Source organism: Dermacentor albipictus, chromosome 1, assembly GCF_038994185.2.
Source record: "Dermacentor albipictus isolate Rhodes 1998 colony chromosome 1, USDA_Dalb.pri_finalv2, whole genome shotgun sequence".
Classification (NCBI taxonomy): Eukaryota; Metazoa; Arthropoda; class Arachnida; order Ixodida; family Ixodidae; genus Dermacentor; species Dermacentor albipictus.
In genome coordinates, this window is record NC_091821.1 from 380,811,467 (window position 1) to 380,827,663 (window position 16,197).

The 16,197-nt window shown below is 47.1% G+C and overlaps 1 long non-coding RNA gene across 1 annotated transcript in view; it reads right to left on the reverse strand.

Moving 5' to 3' along the window:
• The window catches only part of LOC139054630 (uncharacterized), a 30,561-nt gene extending 21,323 nt beyond the window's left edge, over positions 1-9,238 (reverse strand). Inside the window, exon 1 of the long non-coding RNA XR_011511374.1 lies at positions 9,156-9,238. This is a non-coding gene — a long non-coding RNA (uncharacterized lncRNA). The remainder of the gene's footprint in view (positions 1-9,155) is intronic.
• Positions 9,239-16,197: the final 6,959 nt, after the last annotated feature.

Here is a 16,197-nt window from a genome sequence, read left to right on the forward strand (position 1 = left end):
GCAGTTTTTGACACGCACTACAAGTGAGGTAAGGGGTTACTCATGGCCTGCGCCCAGTATATGTCCCGAGAGTACCCAAAAAATCACTTGCAAGAAACCGTTCCTCCTTGTTGTTTTTATTGCCTCAACACAAGGCTGCGCCGGTCGTCTTCTTTGTTGTTGTTACGTACAGCTGTGACAGTGTGGGGGGAGTTCGTCATGCCCTATTAAGCAGGAGGCGTGCCTTCCTTTCCTTTTTTTTTCTTTTCTTGCACGTCTTTAATAATGTCGCAGCCGCGTTGTGTTTTACGCGGCTAAGTCTGTGTGCAAATATGAACGCTGCAATATATGTATACGTGAAAGGACATGTGTGTGGACTCGCCCTTGGATGAGTGCATGTGACACTGCCACCTATATACGTGCTCCTGTTGCTGGTGCCTGTAATATGACTACTTGTGCGCTTGTGTTGTTGTTGTGTGTGTAGTGCCTGTTGAAATTTTATTCTCGCCTTTACTCAAGCAGTAGTATACTTGTGATTTTCGGATAGGTTGCCCTAAAGAATACCACTTTCCTACTATATATATAGTAGCTGAGAACCTCATGCAGCTTTAAACAGAGAAACGTACAACCAGCCACGTTGAAGCGAGGCAGTGAGTGCTATGTGGGCTGCCGATGTGAAGAAAGGGGCGATCGTCACTCCGTTTGCGGATAAGGTGATTTTTAACGGATGTTTGCGTGTTTACGAGGCGAAGCGGTTGGAAAAGTCGGGATATGAGATAAGCTTCGCAGCGTGTTGATATGTCGCATGCAGGCACGGGCTATTCTCGTGCACCGGACGATGTGACGAGAGCGCTCGCTTTAGTAACGTCGTTATCACGCACTGTCGCTTTCCGCTGGTTTCCACTGAGGCAGGAAGCTGAACTTGTGAAGTCGCTATCGTCGCTGTTTGCTTTGTCGGGAGGAGTGAGTCGTAAATATGCAGCTCGATAATTCTCTGTTTCTTTTTTACCTACTTTCCTGGTGGTGGTGGTGGTGGTGGTGGTGGTGATGATGATGATGATGCTGATGATGATGATTGCATTTTATTGGTGCAAGGCCATCTAAATACAAAGAGCGCCACGACCAGTGTTCTGGTTTTGCAGAATTGTGAGCTTAAAACAATGGTTTAAAATAGAGGCTGTACAGAGGCCAACGCGTAAAATAGACCTATGCGTATTGCTGCATCGATTATAAGATAAATACTAAAATAAATGTAGGGCCTTAAGTACATTGGCTACAGGCATAGATGTTAAATTATTGTGGATAGTCCGAGTCCCTCACTGTACAATTATTGCTTGCGCAAGAAGTGCGTGGACTCAGAGGTACATTTATGCATCAGATTGTACTTCACCTTTTGAGGTAGAACCTGACGGTTAGGATGGAATGACACAATTTCAAGAAATTAACTTGTGCAAAATTATTAAGCACTCCTTTGAAGTTAAAAAAGTGGATCCTCTGATAAGAACAACGAGGGAGGGAAGAGGGGGGTGTATATGATGTGAGCAATGTTTCTTAAAATGAGCCACTCGTTCTCGGTGAAGTTCAGGACATTCAATGTGGACATGGAGAACGGTTAGGTTCTTTCCTAAGTGTGTGCACGTCGGTGGATCAGTTGCAGTCAAGAGGTATTTATATGTCCCATAAGAGTGTCCTATTCTGAGACCTGCCAGAGTGAGTCTATCAAGTTTCAGTGGGAAAGATTTGGTTAGTTACGGTATAAGCAGATGCACCTTATTTTGAACTTCCTAGTTCCATTCAGTTTGCCAGTGATTACGGAGTGCCTTGCGTACAAGAGGTTTCATGTCCACACTAGGTACCCAGCTTACATCAATGGTGTCCCGATGAGTCCCTTCTCCAGAATTTTCGCCCACCATTTCATTGCCTGCGATCCCACAGTGGCCTTGCACACATAATACAGCTAGAGCAAGGTTGAGCTTATATGCTGCATGAATCTGTTTCAGGAGCTTGATGAAAACAGGATTTCGGCTAGCTTTGTCACAGGACAGGGGTGTGACAGCGCTTAGAGAATCAACGTATGCTATAGGCTTTTGTATCTTGTATTCCGCTATGTGCTCCACAGTGATCAGGATACCGTATATATATGCTTCCGCTGTAAAGGTACTGCTATGGCTGTGCGGGGTTTTAGAATTGGAGAAGCTTGGGCCATGGGCTGCGTATGATACCGAAGTTGCAGAATTTGAAGCATCAGTGAAAAAGGCCATAGATCCATACTTGTCTTCAAGGGCCAAGAAATGTTGCTGGATGAGGGCACTTGGACAACTCTTCTTCTTATGTTTCTTAAAGGACAAGTCACAAGCGATTGGACGTTGCTCCCAAGGCGGGATGCGTTCATAGTAGTCACTTTCCTGCAGGTCTGTGAATACTATTCCAAAATTTTCCGCAACCGATTTTACTCATAACGGGAACGGTGGGGCGTGTGACGGCCGGTTTAAGTACGGAAGATTTGTGGGCAGATTATTTATAAGTGATTTACATGGATGGTTGTTTTAGGGACATAGCTCACATCGCTATCGCATAGGTGACTCCAAGATATGTACGCTGGTGATCCAGTGTCCACTGATCTAATTCTGCATAAAGGCTTGCAACAGGGCTGATATGAAAGGCACCGAGTGCAAGGCGGATACCTAAGTGTTAGACAGGATCAAGTAGCTTAAGTGTTTTCTTTCAAGCTGACTTGTAAACTCTACATCCATGCGTGACAACACAAGGCTTTTAAACAGATACAGGAGAAAAAAACCTATCTGTTCCCCACAATTGGCGAGATAGAATCTTTAAAAGGTTCATAGTTTTGAGACATTTCAGTTCTAACTGGTTTATATGATAGATGAATGTTAGCTTAGCATCGGAGATTGCAACCAAAAAGAATGTGTTATTTTGTAATTACCAGAATTTGCCCACTCACCGCGAAGCGAGAGTCAGGACATGTACCCCTCTTCGTCCGGAAAACAGCAGGCAAGTGGTATTTTCTGCATTGATCGAATCTGAACCCGTTTTCGTCTGCCCGTTTGGCGAGCCGATTAACACTTAACTGTATCTGGCGTTCACGCATAGAAAGCGCGCAAGATTTGAAGCTGATTTGGATGTCGTCCACATATACAGAATAAGATACTGTAGGTGGTACAACAGAACGAAGAGAGTTCATTTTAATTATGAAAAGTGTGCACCTGGAGCACTCCTCCTTGTGGTACACCGTTTTTTTGGGGGGGACAAAAGTACGCGATAATACACTGGCAATTCATGCGCCGAACTTCCTTTCAGATGAGTAATTTTGCAAAATGTTCAGAACGCCACCACAAATTCCACACGACGACAGGTCTTGCAGAGTGCCGTATAGCCATGCGGCATCATATGCCTTCTCAAGGTCAAAGAATATAGATAGACAATATTGGCTGTGTACAAATGCGTCATGTATATACGACTAGATGAGGACAAGGTTATCGGTTGTAGACCTCGCTCTTCGGAAGCCAGGCTGGCGTGGGACCAATATACCGTTATACTCCAAAACATAGATAAGGCGACGGTTAATCATTTTTGCAAGGACCTTAAGTAAACAGCAAGTGAGTGCAATAGGTCTGTAACGGTTAACAATGGAGGGGTTTTTGCCGTGTTTGAGTATTGGTAGGATTATTGCCTCTTTCCAAGCCGAAGGTATGTGGGCAATTGTAAAAATCTTATTGTAAAGGCCGAAAAGGCAGTTTAGGGTGGTCTCATCAGGCAGATTCATTATTATTTCATGTTAAATTGTGAGAAGCTGCGGCCGAGCTGCCACAAGAGCTTATAAGGTATATAAGCTTGAGTTCATGGAATGTTAATGGTTGGTTGTACCCATCTGATGAACACTTGTTTGGACGCAGAGATATTTTTTCAGCTATTCTTTTATGGTGCGGGGGGGGGGGGGGGGGGCACCCTTTAGCATAACGTTCTGAGCTTGATACACTCTCTAAGGGCTCACCAAGATTGTTCGTTTGATCATCTATTGTATCACCAGAGACAGTGACAAGAGGGAAAAAAATTGGGCGTTGTCCTCTTAGTTTACGTATGCCTATTATATACTTTCTCGCATCCTCGTACGAGTTTATTGAAGATAAGTAACGCCTTCAGCTTTCTCTTTGGATATTCGGTGGATACGCCGGCCATTTGCTTTGCACCGTTTTAAACATTCGATTTTCTGCTCTTGGGTAGCGAGTAGAAAATGATCCATGCCTCGTTCTGGCATTTCTTTGCAACTTCACATTTTTTTTTTGTTCCACGACCGTTTTGTATTGATTTTGTTTATGCATGACTCGGGTATGCAGTTTTGAGCATAGCAGAGTTAGCAGTTATATAGCTGGCCACTTCCTTCTAGCCTACATGGTTCACATCTTCCAGGCACAGTGTACACAGCTTTCTAAATTTCGACCAGTTCGCGCTGTGAAGCCTCCATTCTTTGGGGGTAAGCCGATCCATCGTGCCATTTTGTTGTTTCTTGAAGCGTTGGGAAATGATCGCCCCCATACGGATTATTAATAATTCTCCATCCTCTACAGTCATGGAAGGAGTGACGCTGACCCTATGGTCCGGATAAACCTATACATGAATACGGGTTGTTTGTGGCACGGTAAAATGTTGGCTCTGCTTTGTTAAACAGACAGGCTACATATGACAGAAGAAATTTTTCTAATGCCCGACCTCTCGCGCCACATCATGAATCATCCCAGAATGTTCTGTGAGCCTTAAAATCTCCGATTACTATATATATATATATATATATATATATATATATATATATATATATATATATATATATATATATATAGCCTTTTTCCAGTGGTGGAGCTCGAGGCCAATAATGAGAAGCCAACAAACACTGACACCAAGTACAACATAGGGGAAATTGCATGTGCTTAATAAATGAAATGAAGTAATGATAAATTAATGGAAATTAAAGTGGATGAAAAAACAACTTGCCGCAGGTGGGAACCGAACCCACAACCTTCGCATCTCGCGTGCGATGCTCTACCAATTGAACTACCGCGGCGGCGTTTCCCCATCCACTTTCTTGGGTATTTATGTGTACTAGTAGAACCCTGGGAGTGTTAGCCAGCGCCCCCACTCACAGACCTTGGCGGCGGACGTGGAACGTCTTTTTTGCCACAGGCGTCACGAGAACGTGATCTTTGTTGAACGTGAACGTGATGTTGAACGTGTTTGTTGGCTTCTCATTATATGACTAATATATATATATATATATATATATATATATATATATATATATATATATATATATATATATATATATATATATATATATATATATATATATATATATATATATATATATATATATATATATATATATATATATATATATATATATATGGAGCAAATAGCGACAAGTCGATTGAACATTATAGCCCGAACAGCCACTGCCTCGAATTATTATTATTATTATTATTATTTGTTTTGCACACATATACACATATACACAGGTAACAGGAAAGGGAAAGCGAGGAGCAGGCTGGCAACTGCCACCGGAAGGGGCACAACGCCTGCCTACTCTTCTGAAGGGAGGCGACAGCAACACAGAAATGGAAGATAGGAAGGAGGAAAAAGGAAAAAGGAAAGGAGAGCAACAGGAAGTCTGGAGCAATACATGCTGGCATGCAACTCATTGTTGGTCTTTATATGCCACGCCGCCTGTAGAGCAATTACCATTATTTCTACCTTTACGAAAAACTATTTATTGCTTTAAAAATTTCTTGTGTGTTGACTTTAAACGTGTTTCTTGAATACAGAACAGTCTTGGCTGATATTCGTTTAGTTAATTTTTGACATCATCAGGATTGTGAATTAGGCCGCTGACATTCCACTGAATTATTTGTGTAGACATATTGAGGAACAGTTACGTTGTCTGTGTTCGAAAGAACATGCTGAGGATAGGTAACTATGTATACAAGGATGATAACTGTGTAGGTTACCGGCCCCTTTCTTATCCTTCTTAGCGCGCTCCGCGGAGAGCGCTGATCTTTTGGCGTCGATGAAGCTGGCGTTCTTGCATCGATATCCATAGCCTTCTCTGAGGCGCTGGAAGATCAAGAACTAGGTGCTGAGACTCGCGTCTCAGGCCTTGCAGTTCGGTTTAGCTTTTGTACCTCCGGAACCGAGGCCTGCATGCAGGCCCGCCTTCGATAATGATGGAGCAGCACTAACTGCTGTCATCGTGGGGCTGGGCAGAGCGGTGAGCGGCACACTGTTAGTGACCGCGGTAGACTCCAGGGGCATTTGTGGCTCTACCCCCCCGTCGCGCCACCTCGGAAATGCTGGTGTTAAGTATGAAAGGTGTTTCCTTGCTTCGTGAAATGTTGTTTTCTTTGACCTTTAGTGCAATAATTTCATTTTTCTTTCTTCCATTTAGGGCATTTCCTGGAGTAGGTTGGATGGCTTCCATCACAGTTCACACAATGTGCGGAGACGAGTCGCAAGTCTGCCTTCCTCGGCATGTCTGAGATCAGTGGCCGTACCTCTGGCTTTTGAAGCACCGTAGAGGATTTGGGATGTACAGCCTCACACGAACTTTGATGTAACCTGCATCTAATGTACTAGGGAGCAGACTAGCACCGAAGATCAGTACAGTGTGCTTTGTTCGGAATTGTTCATCATTCCTGCGGACTAGGATTCTTTCTACTTTGATGATATTTTGGTCTCGAACACCTTCGGGCAGCTCGCCCTCACTAAGGTCCAACAAGTCGTCTTCTGAGGTCACTCCACTGCTCGTGTTCACGGTTCGATGTACCGACACAGTAAATGCTACATCGCCAATGCATTTCAAATCATTCATTTACTGGAATTGTGTTATGTCCTTTAGTTCAAAGAGCAGGTCTCTGTTGGTCATCTTCAATTCAATTCTTTATTCAACATCATGAGGATGTTGGGTGCATCGACAAAAAGCCAGAAGAAAGGCTTGACAGAGGTCGACGCACCCTACAATGACTTGGCAACAGTATCGCAGTGTATCATACAGCATGTGTAAAGCATTCGCAATAACAACATTGACACAAATGAAACGGTATTTGAACATTACAGGCAAAAACAAAAGCAAGCACAAAGCACTATGACATAAGTGTCAGCAGTACATAAATTAACATCAATTCACACCGCGTTATTTAACGTCTGTGGAAGAATGTATCTAAGCATTTGGCGACCATAATTCGTTCGCGTTTTAGGCACAAACCACGTGAAGCCAGTGCGGGTAGCATACTTAAGTTCCTTGCATTTCAAGATTGCCAGGTCTAACATGAATGTATTATTCTGTCTTATACTTGTTTTATACCGCCTTAACAGCAAATTTTCATGCAGTTGGGGAAGGGGGGTGATGCCAAGTGACGCAAAGATCGGTGCGGTATGTTCAAATCTCGAAGCATTAACAATATTTCGAACAATTCTCTTCTGAAGCATGTGCAGCCGTCTGATATTGGTAAATGGCGTGGTGCCCCAGACCAAGATACAGTAATTAACGACTGAAGAAAACAGTGCATTGTACAGCATTTGCTTAACATGCTTCGGTAGGAAACATCGCAGTCGGGACACGATACCAACAACCTTTGACAACTTGCCCCTGACCATTTCAACGTGATCGTCCCACGATAAATTTTCGTTAAAGAAAACACCCAGACTTTTGACCACGGGAACTATTTGAATGGACGACGAACCCATTTCTAAGCAGATTTGTGGAGTAGAAGCAATCTTGTTACGAGGCCTAAATAATACAGCTTTATTTTTTTCTGTGTTTATGATTAGCGAGTTCGATTCAGAGCATTCATGAAGTCGGCGCAGACACTCTGTAGCTTGCTGTTCAAGATCTCGTACATGTGCTGCTCGAAAGAACAGAGTGGTATCATCTGCGTAGATCACAAATGTTGGGATCTTACTTAAGCAGACTATGTCGTTGACATAAAGGAGGAAAAGCAGAGGTCCCAGAACACTTCCCTGGGGAACGCCAGAAGAAATATGTTTAACATCTGATAGTGCGTTGTTTACTGTTACTTGTTGGACGCGAGAACTGAGGTAGGATCTAATTATGTCAAGACAAAGAAAACCATAGTGTTCGAGTTTGGCTAACATTGTTTGGTGATTGATGCGGTCAAACGCTTTCGAGAAATCGATGAAAATACGAAGAGTGAAAAGCTTTTGCTCAAAGGATTCCAAGATTAGTTCTTTTTGGGTTAGAAGTGCAGTCTCTGTCGAAAAGTTCTTCCTAAAACCGTGCTGGCTTGGTGTTAGTATAATTTCCCACAGAAACTAGACATTCGTGTATACAGTATCTTTTCAAAACACTTTGAGAAAATTGGAAGAATAGAAATTGGGCGATAGTTTGATAAGTCGTTTTTGTCTCCACCTTTATGAACAACGGTTACTTTAGCAATCTGCATTCGTTTAGGGAACACTGCATGTTCGAGGCAACAATTGTGACTTTGTAGCCAGGTCCGATTGTGTTCACGAGTCGATTCGGCACCAAGAAAGCGGAAAATTTCTGCACACTCCTGTTGCCTTCGCTGTGGATCACATGGTACTTAGAGAAGATGTTTTCATTGTTTTTCAAAAAGAACTGAAAAGTAGCTTCGGTGCGCCCTCTCCTCAGAGGACAATCAAGAGAAAGCGGGGTACGGGAAGCCGTAACATAGGGGATCGTGAGCTCTGCAGCGGCGTCAACCGCACACCACCGAGCCCAAACTCAGGACGGAGCAAGGCCAGCCCTCGCCAGTTGTACGGTGCTACTATAACCGAATAGTGTGTACCCAATGTTGGCCACCGACACAAGGTTAACCCTCGCTGCTTGGAAAGTCGGAAGTAACTGGAAGAGAGGAGGAGACAGGACAGATCCCAAGTGAGAGAGAACAACAAAGATTGGAAAGGAATATAGGAAAGGGCAACTACCAATTTCCCCCGGATGGGTCGAAGCCGAGGCCAAAGAGGCGTGTTTGCCGCCGCCAAGGAAACCCCCCAGGATCCCCGTTTTCCCGGGCGGCTAAACCGCGCCCGGCTACACGCGGGAGGGTCCAAGACTCGTGTGCTCGTGTTACGTGGTGTCGCACACACCAAACGCCTGCTGACGCAGACACCGCTGCGGGCTTACTTACTGTATTTCTTTCTTTTGAATGGTTAGATTTAACTGAACAGAATGGTGATCTTTCTGTGCCTTTCGAGCTTTGCTTCTTGTCCTGTAAAGAGAGAGAGAGAGAGAGATCTTTAGAACGAAGACGGTAAACAAGAAGCAAACAGCAAACTTCCAAGAAGCTCGGAATCCGCGTGGAAGTGTGGAACTGTTGTTCTAGCGAAAAAAGCACGCGAAAATATAATCGCAGAATTACAAGTTTGAATGCGCACGGAAACTCGTGAACACGTATAGTACAGATGCAGTATATAGGCGTGGCACACAGGGAAAAGAGTAGATGAACGACCGCTTCGTTCTGAATGCAGCACAATGCTGGACTTCAGCATGTATGCGCTCTATTTTTCTAGTATATGCGCAAGCAGGAACGTCATCTAACCCCGGGCGCGTTAATTATCGGCACCTGTTAAAAGAATAGAGAGTGAGAGAAGAAGAGGACTGAATCGTTCCTTTCGGCGGCGGTAAGTGCAAATAGCGGGACAGCAGTAGGCTCTCACAACGTACGCCGGTATCTTCGCTGATTGATTGCTCTTCAAACAATGTGGCTATAGCATATGACTTCTAAAAAACAATTAATTTGTGATGTGCACAACGTTCGCCGTCTTTGTCCGCCACAGTATTTCTCGCTGAGACCATCGAGCACCACTCTTCGAGTAGATATGCACGGCTATACGAAAACCCTGCGCTGATTGTCAACGCGAATGTTGCGCGATAGCTCAGTGGATTGCGCGTTATATAGGCTCCCAAATGAGGGTGATGAGTAGGTGGCCTGACACGATATACATGACACGACACCACGACGTTGGCGTAACGGTAAGGGCGCACGGACGGATATAGCAAACCCACGTCTGAGATTTTTAGACACGTTGTTGCAATGAAAAGAGAGGGGGGGGGGGGGGAGAGGAAACACTATCGGAACTCAAGAGCCGACCGAAACACCAGGCTCTTTTTTGCGAGGCATTTTCATGGGTGCTATAAAGCACGTTTACGCAAATCTCTGCACGAGAAGCACGTTCTGTTCACGTGGGGTAACACACATAGCGTTCGAAAGGCGTCTGGTGCGTGCTCGAGCTAGCCAGGAAGGCAAACAGACGAAGCTGCGGTGGCGTGGTATATACAGCATATCCTGTTATTGTCCCGTGTTACTATCTCTGTAGCGTCGAAGACTGCAGCACCACGCCTCTTCGAACGTCCCGATTGGAAAGAAGGACGTCTGTTCGGGCAGTTTGGTTGAGACACGAAGGTTAACTATACGTGGCGCCGTAGAAGGATGTTTTCGATTCCGACGAGGCTTCTCCGAGGAGTGCGCGACCGTGCGTGCCGAACAACTCGTCAAGAGTGCACGGCGCGCGCTTTCTGCGCATGCATTATATTCTCATTGGCCACCGCTGGGACGGTATGCACGTACATCGCGAGGTCCGGACATTGCGGGAAACGCAGCGCTGGACACTAATCATCCGGGTCATCGCTAGCCTGATTCATCTTCCGCAGCAGGTCGAAGACCTCCCTCTAGCGGTGTCCAGTTACCTTATCTCACGTCGGCTGACTCCCATCCTAAGCCTGCGAATTTACTAATTTTATTGCACCGCTAAATTCACCGCCATGTTCGACTGTGTTTCCCACTCCTTCGCACCAATTCTGGTACTCTAACCAAGCATTCTTTTCTCTCTCATCTCCTGTGGTATAGGCATATACAGCACAAATCTCTTTGAGCTGGACTACTCAAAGAGGCGGACATCGATTGCGCGATATATCAAGATACATAAGGGAATAATTAACTCGAGTTCTCTAATAAACCTTTAGGATGCATATTACAATTTACGAATTGACGCTTATGAGTCCTCAAGGCGCGTCCACTTGGAACGAGTTTTGAAACTATAGTACCAGTTTGAAGATACGCGCTGTCAAACCTAGCTGCGGTAGACATGCGCTGTTGTACTGCTTACTTAATTAACGAAACGCCTTTTTCATGCACCGAAGCACAAAAATTATCTCGAACGCCAACGTATTCTGTCGCACTTTTTAGGAACGCATATCACGAAACTGGTGTCATCCTCAGAATCCGCCCCAAGTCGAGATGAACCTTGCGAACTCACCGTCTTCAATACGCGAATTGCAATATGTGCCGTAAAGCAATGAGTTAATTAGCAAATTTTTCGTAATTGGTCGATTATGCACCTCTATTTCACGTGCAAAAAAGAAAAAAAATCGCGTCTTAGGTTAATCCAACTCGAGGCATAGAATTTTTCCATATAGCACCAGTGAAATAGTACATTAATTAACAAGAACGCATCTTCTTCCTCATAGCACAGAAGAGCTTTTATATATATATATATATATATATATATATATATATATATATATATATATATATATATATAATTCTTATGCGCCCTTCTGTCCTTACCTCTCGCCTTGAATCAGTTCTCTTTCTCCCCCCTTTCCTTGGCAGCGAGGCAGCTCAGCTGTCCACCGACAGTTGAGACAATAGAGAGTTTTAGTTTAGGTGACGCAAGCGGTTTGCGTACGCAATAACTAGGGGCGACGGTACTGCGCATGCGCTAACCCCTAGAACTAGGGGTGACAGTACTACGCGTGCGCAGACCACTACGTCTGGGTCAGCGCATGCGCAGTACCATCGCCTCTAGTACTTGCGTACGCAAGCCGCTTGCGTCCCCTAAACTAAAGCTCTCTATTGACGAAGCTCGAAACCTATCCCGTTCTGTTCTTTCTCTTTAAATAACAAAAGCACCACCTGAACGGAATCGAGACGGCCGCGGAATTGGGCAAGCTCCGAGTGGCAGTGCATCATCGGCCGTAAGTAGCACAACAAACACACTGCCCGAGGGGGGCCAAGGACGAGCGAATCGAGAGCGCAGAGAATGAAAAAAAAAAGAAAGAGAGAGAGAGAGAGGGAGGGGGGCTCTCGCTCGTATGGCGCGCCAGATAGGCTCGGACACGCAACGCTGCTCGCTGCCAGAGTCCGCGACCTACACCCGCCAAGACCTAGCTCATTCGCGAGCAACGTGGATGAGCGCACGCACGTGTACTTCGCTACTTCCCTAACGCCGCGGCAGGCTCCCTCATGGTGGCAGCATTATTGGTCGATTCTCTGGTGCTCTATGCGGCTGGCCGCGAAAAGAAGGAAGCGACCGCTGTGACCCACTTCTTTTGTACGAGACGCGTCTCCCCTTCCGTGTCACCGCGTGACCTTACGCATCATGCGAAGCGACAATACGCGGATCTACGCGTTCTCGCCGGCACCTCCTGCATTTCACGGTGTGCCGCACCACAGCCCCCCCCCTCACGATTCCCTGGTGCCGAAACCGTGCCCTACACCCCCCCCCCCCCCCCCCCCCTCCGCACCGCGGTACTCGAACGCGGTGCGGTGCAGCGAAACTCTGCGCATGCTGCTGCTGCGGTTTGCAAACCGAGATGCGTGGAGTCTTCCAGGCTTAAACGCTGCATCGAAGTGACGTTTCTCGACAGAGCGTGCACGCCTATTGTAAATTGTTTGAAAGGCTACTGTAACCTCCTCGACAAAATGTTTTTAACATAGTTGGCAGAAATTCGTCTTCCGAATTAAAAAAAAAAAGGAGGGCATAACTGCCACTGCAGAATGACGACCTCTGGTCCAAGCTCTGGTCGTATTTGTTTAGTTGTGCGCGTTGTGAGACCGAGCGGACTGGAAGCTCTCGCTGCGACCGAAAAAAGCGGCAGGCTACTGAATGTTTACGCCAAGTACGTGGCCTCCGAGATCGCAACCGAGTGAGGCGACCTGACCTACTTCCTGCCGAGAAAGTGCACGGGGAAAGGAACAGACACGCGAGGGAATTTAGGCGCGTGGGTGCCGACGGAAAACGGGGAGAAGGGGGGGGGGGTAGTCAGCGCCCCCACAAGTTTCATTGCAGGGGGCTTCTGTAACCCTCCCTAGTTTAGAGTATACAGATAACTGAACCGCAGATAACTGAACCGGAGATAACTGCCGCCGCTAACCCCCTCTAATCTAGTAATTTAAGTCTTGGCAACTTAATAGGAATATAAGAAAACCAACTCTTAGTAGGGCGTATCTTTGGGTGAGTTGGTATTCCATGAACAAAGAATTTTAGCGCAGAAAAGAAACAACATAGACTATTGTACAAAACGACAACACAGGTGATGCGTTGTCGTCTGTGTTGTAGCTCTAATGCGTGTGTTCTTGACTTGCACACTATATAGTCCGTGTTTATTTTCTGCGCTAAATATCTTTGTCCAAGAAAGGAAAGGAAAAAAAAAAAACAGGCTTATGTCCGTGATACGAGTCCCGGCTTCTGTGCCCTCACTCAATGTACACTTCCGCAGCCCCCGAAGAGGCTGAAACTCTCTCATGACGACACAACCACTGGAATGTTTTGAGTGCTTCCCGACACGACATCCCTCGCAGAAGAAGCGACGTCGTTCGGCGCGCCGTGCAGCGCCGTATAGTTAAGGGGTCCGCCGCCCACTTGTCCGGAGAACGCACACACAGACAAACAAAAAAAGGCCCGTCGGCCAATTCCGCGAGGCGATGACAACTGCCGCCGCCGCCGCCAGCAGTCGCATGCTGCTCCGCGCAACACAACGGGAGCCAATCAATCGGCCCTCCTTTCTCTCCGCGTGGCGCACGGAAGCGCCTCCGGTCCTTCCTCGCCGCGGTGCTTGTTCTCCTTGGTCGAGCTGGCGCGGGGCGAGCATTGTTCCCGCGGTGATGGCACACTTACTCCGCGGCCCGATGTCGGCCCCGTTTTCCCGCTCAAACAAAAGATAGCCGCCCGTCTGGTATGCCGCTCATAGCGAACGATTCGCCAGGCGCTGCTTAACCGAAAGATCGAGAGAAAGAGAGAGAGAGAAACATGTCGGGACGCGTCTTTCAGCTAGCCGTCAAACGTTCGGTATGCCACACAAGCCAAGAAAGGCCCTAATTACTTACGGACTCTGCCTCTCTACACGATGCTTCAGCAGTGGGAATCGGTGCGGTTATGCGCGTGCGCCTCCGTGAACGCTTGTTCATATACCTTTCAGTTATTCGTGTGGGCGCCGTGCTTGTTCCCTTACAATTTATTACAGTTTTTTTCCCTCATATCGTTCGATTCCGCTTGCGACAACATTCCGAACAACAGCTTTCATGCGGATACTTCCGTGAGATCTGTAAGAACGAAAGGCCAGGTTATAGTTGGTTCTGGCTGAACCTGAGCAATGCTGTACCTGGCTACAATCGTCAGCAATGGCTCGTGCCACTCACTGCTCGCGCGTTCGTCGTCTTCTACCACAGCTGGCTCCGTTGCCGCTCATCGTGCCAGCGTTCCCACAGTGCCCCTCCCTCTGCGAAGGCGCTGACGGCACTGGCCCACTGCCAGTCGGTACGGTGATTTCGGTATCAAATTCGTTGCCTCAGTATATATCGCGAATGTATATAAGGAATGTATCACACGTATGAACGCGAATGAATAAAAATAAATGGGTGTGCGTACCTTTCGTCACGATGACCAACGATCAAAACAATAAAAGTGCTCGCGCCTTTGTTCCAAATTCTGTGTCACCTCTTTGTCATGTGCTACACAGCTTCGCTGGTCATCCACCTCAGAGTGAAGTGAATGTTTCTTTTTTTCTTTCTTAAACCGTCAAAACAGGCATATAACTTTTCGAGCGCCTCTCTTCGAAAAAAGAAATAATAAACTGATGCCACGCGTCACGCACGCTCTTGAGTATTCAGTATTGCATATTTATAGGCGGTCGCTAAGTAAGACCTCGAAACGTGCGCCAAGGCAGATTTTTGCGCCGAAAACTATTCGAGCGTTTTGCCTCGCCATCTGAATCGTTTTCCGGATTTGTCACTTCGGAGTTCTCGTTTCGGAACAGCCGTTTGCCTATTCCGAGGACACGAATGTCGAACGGCATGCGTCTCGATCACCGGCATAACGGAGGCGATAAAGATATGCAAAGAGAATCGTCGATAATAATGTCAGAAGAGAGAGATCGCTCCACATCTAACGTCTGCCCATGGCGCTAGCCGAACGATTTGTACACTTTGTGGTCTTGAACCGTTGTTGCAAGTGTATTGTGCGTCGTCTTATTATTAGACGGTAGGTCCAAACTTACAAGCTCGGGGTGTCTGGACCCGAGATACTCTATCTTTCCACAGCAAAACCATCTACAACATAACAGAACGGACAATAGGCGAACAAGGACGGACATAACTGCGACTTCGGTTACTTCCCAGTCTCGCTGTCGACCCCACCCCCCTCACGTTTGGCATAATCAGTTCGGCGGCCTGGCCTTCTCCGACGGCGGTGCGCGTGTGTGTATACATCGTCCGCGACGAGCGCTTTCGTCGGACCAAGCACGGCGCCGACTCGCTCGCGCAGCTAGGCTCTCTATTCAACGACCCAGCAAGCGGTCCGCCGTAAACAGTTCGAACGAGCACATGTTGCACTCGTCGGGAGGCGACCTTTCACGTGCAGGCCGCGCGTCATGACCGCTATAGCGGGGACCGGACATGCGCCCCGTCGCGTGCCCGCGTAAACAACGTCGCTGGCGACGACGACGCTCGAGGCCGCTGCAGCAGCAGCAGCAGCTGTTTGTCGCGCGCTGCGGCGCCGAGGTTCTTTTGCGTCCGGCCGCGCGCGCGCGTGCATTGTGCCACAAATGTCGCGAATATTCATCGCCGACGCCGCCGGGGCGACGACGTACGCGCGACTTGCTTGCAAAACGGTCTGGTCTGTGTACGCGAGTCCTCGAAAACACTTTGCCACGCAGTTTGGCAGGTTGAATTGAGTGGTGCCGGAGTTTTGTGTGCCGAAACCGCGATTTTGATCACGAGGCGCGCCGTATGCAGTGGGGGAGTCCGGGTTAATTTTGACCACCTGGGGAGATCTTAATTTCACGTGGCCCCGATGCACGGGACACGCGTATTCTTGCACTACGCCCTCCCCCCCTTCCCCCCACCCCCCACCATTCACCCCATCGCTCGTATAGGTTGGGGGTCGAAGCCC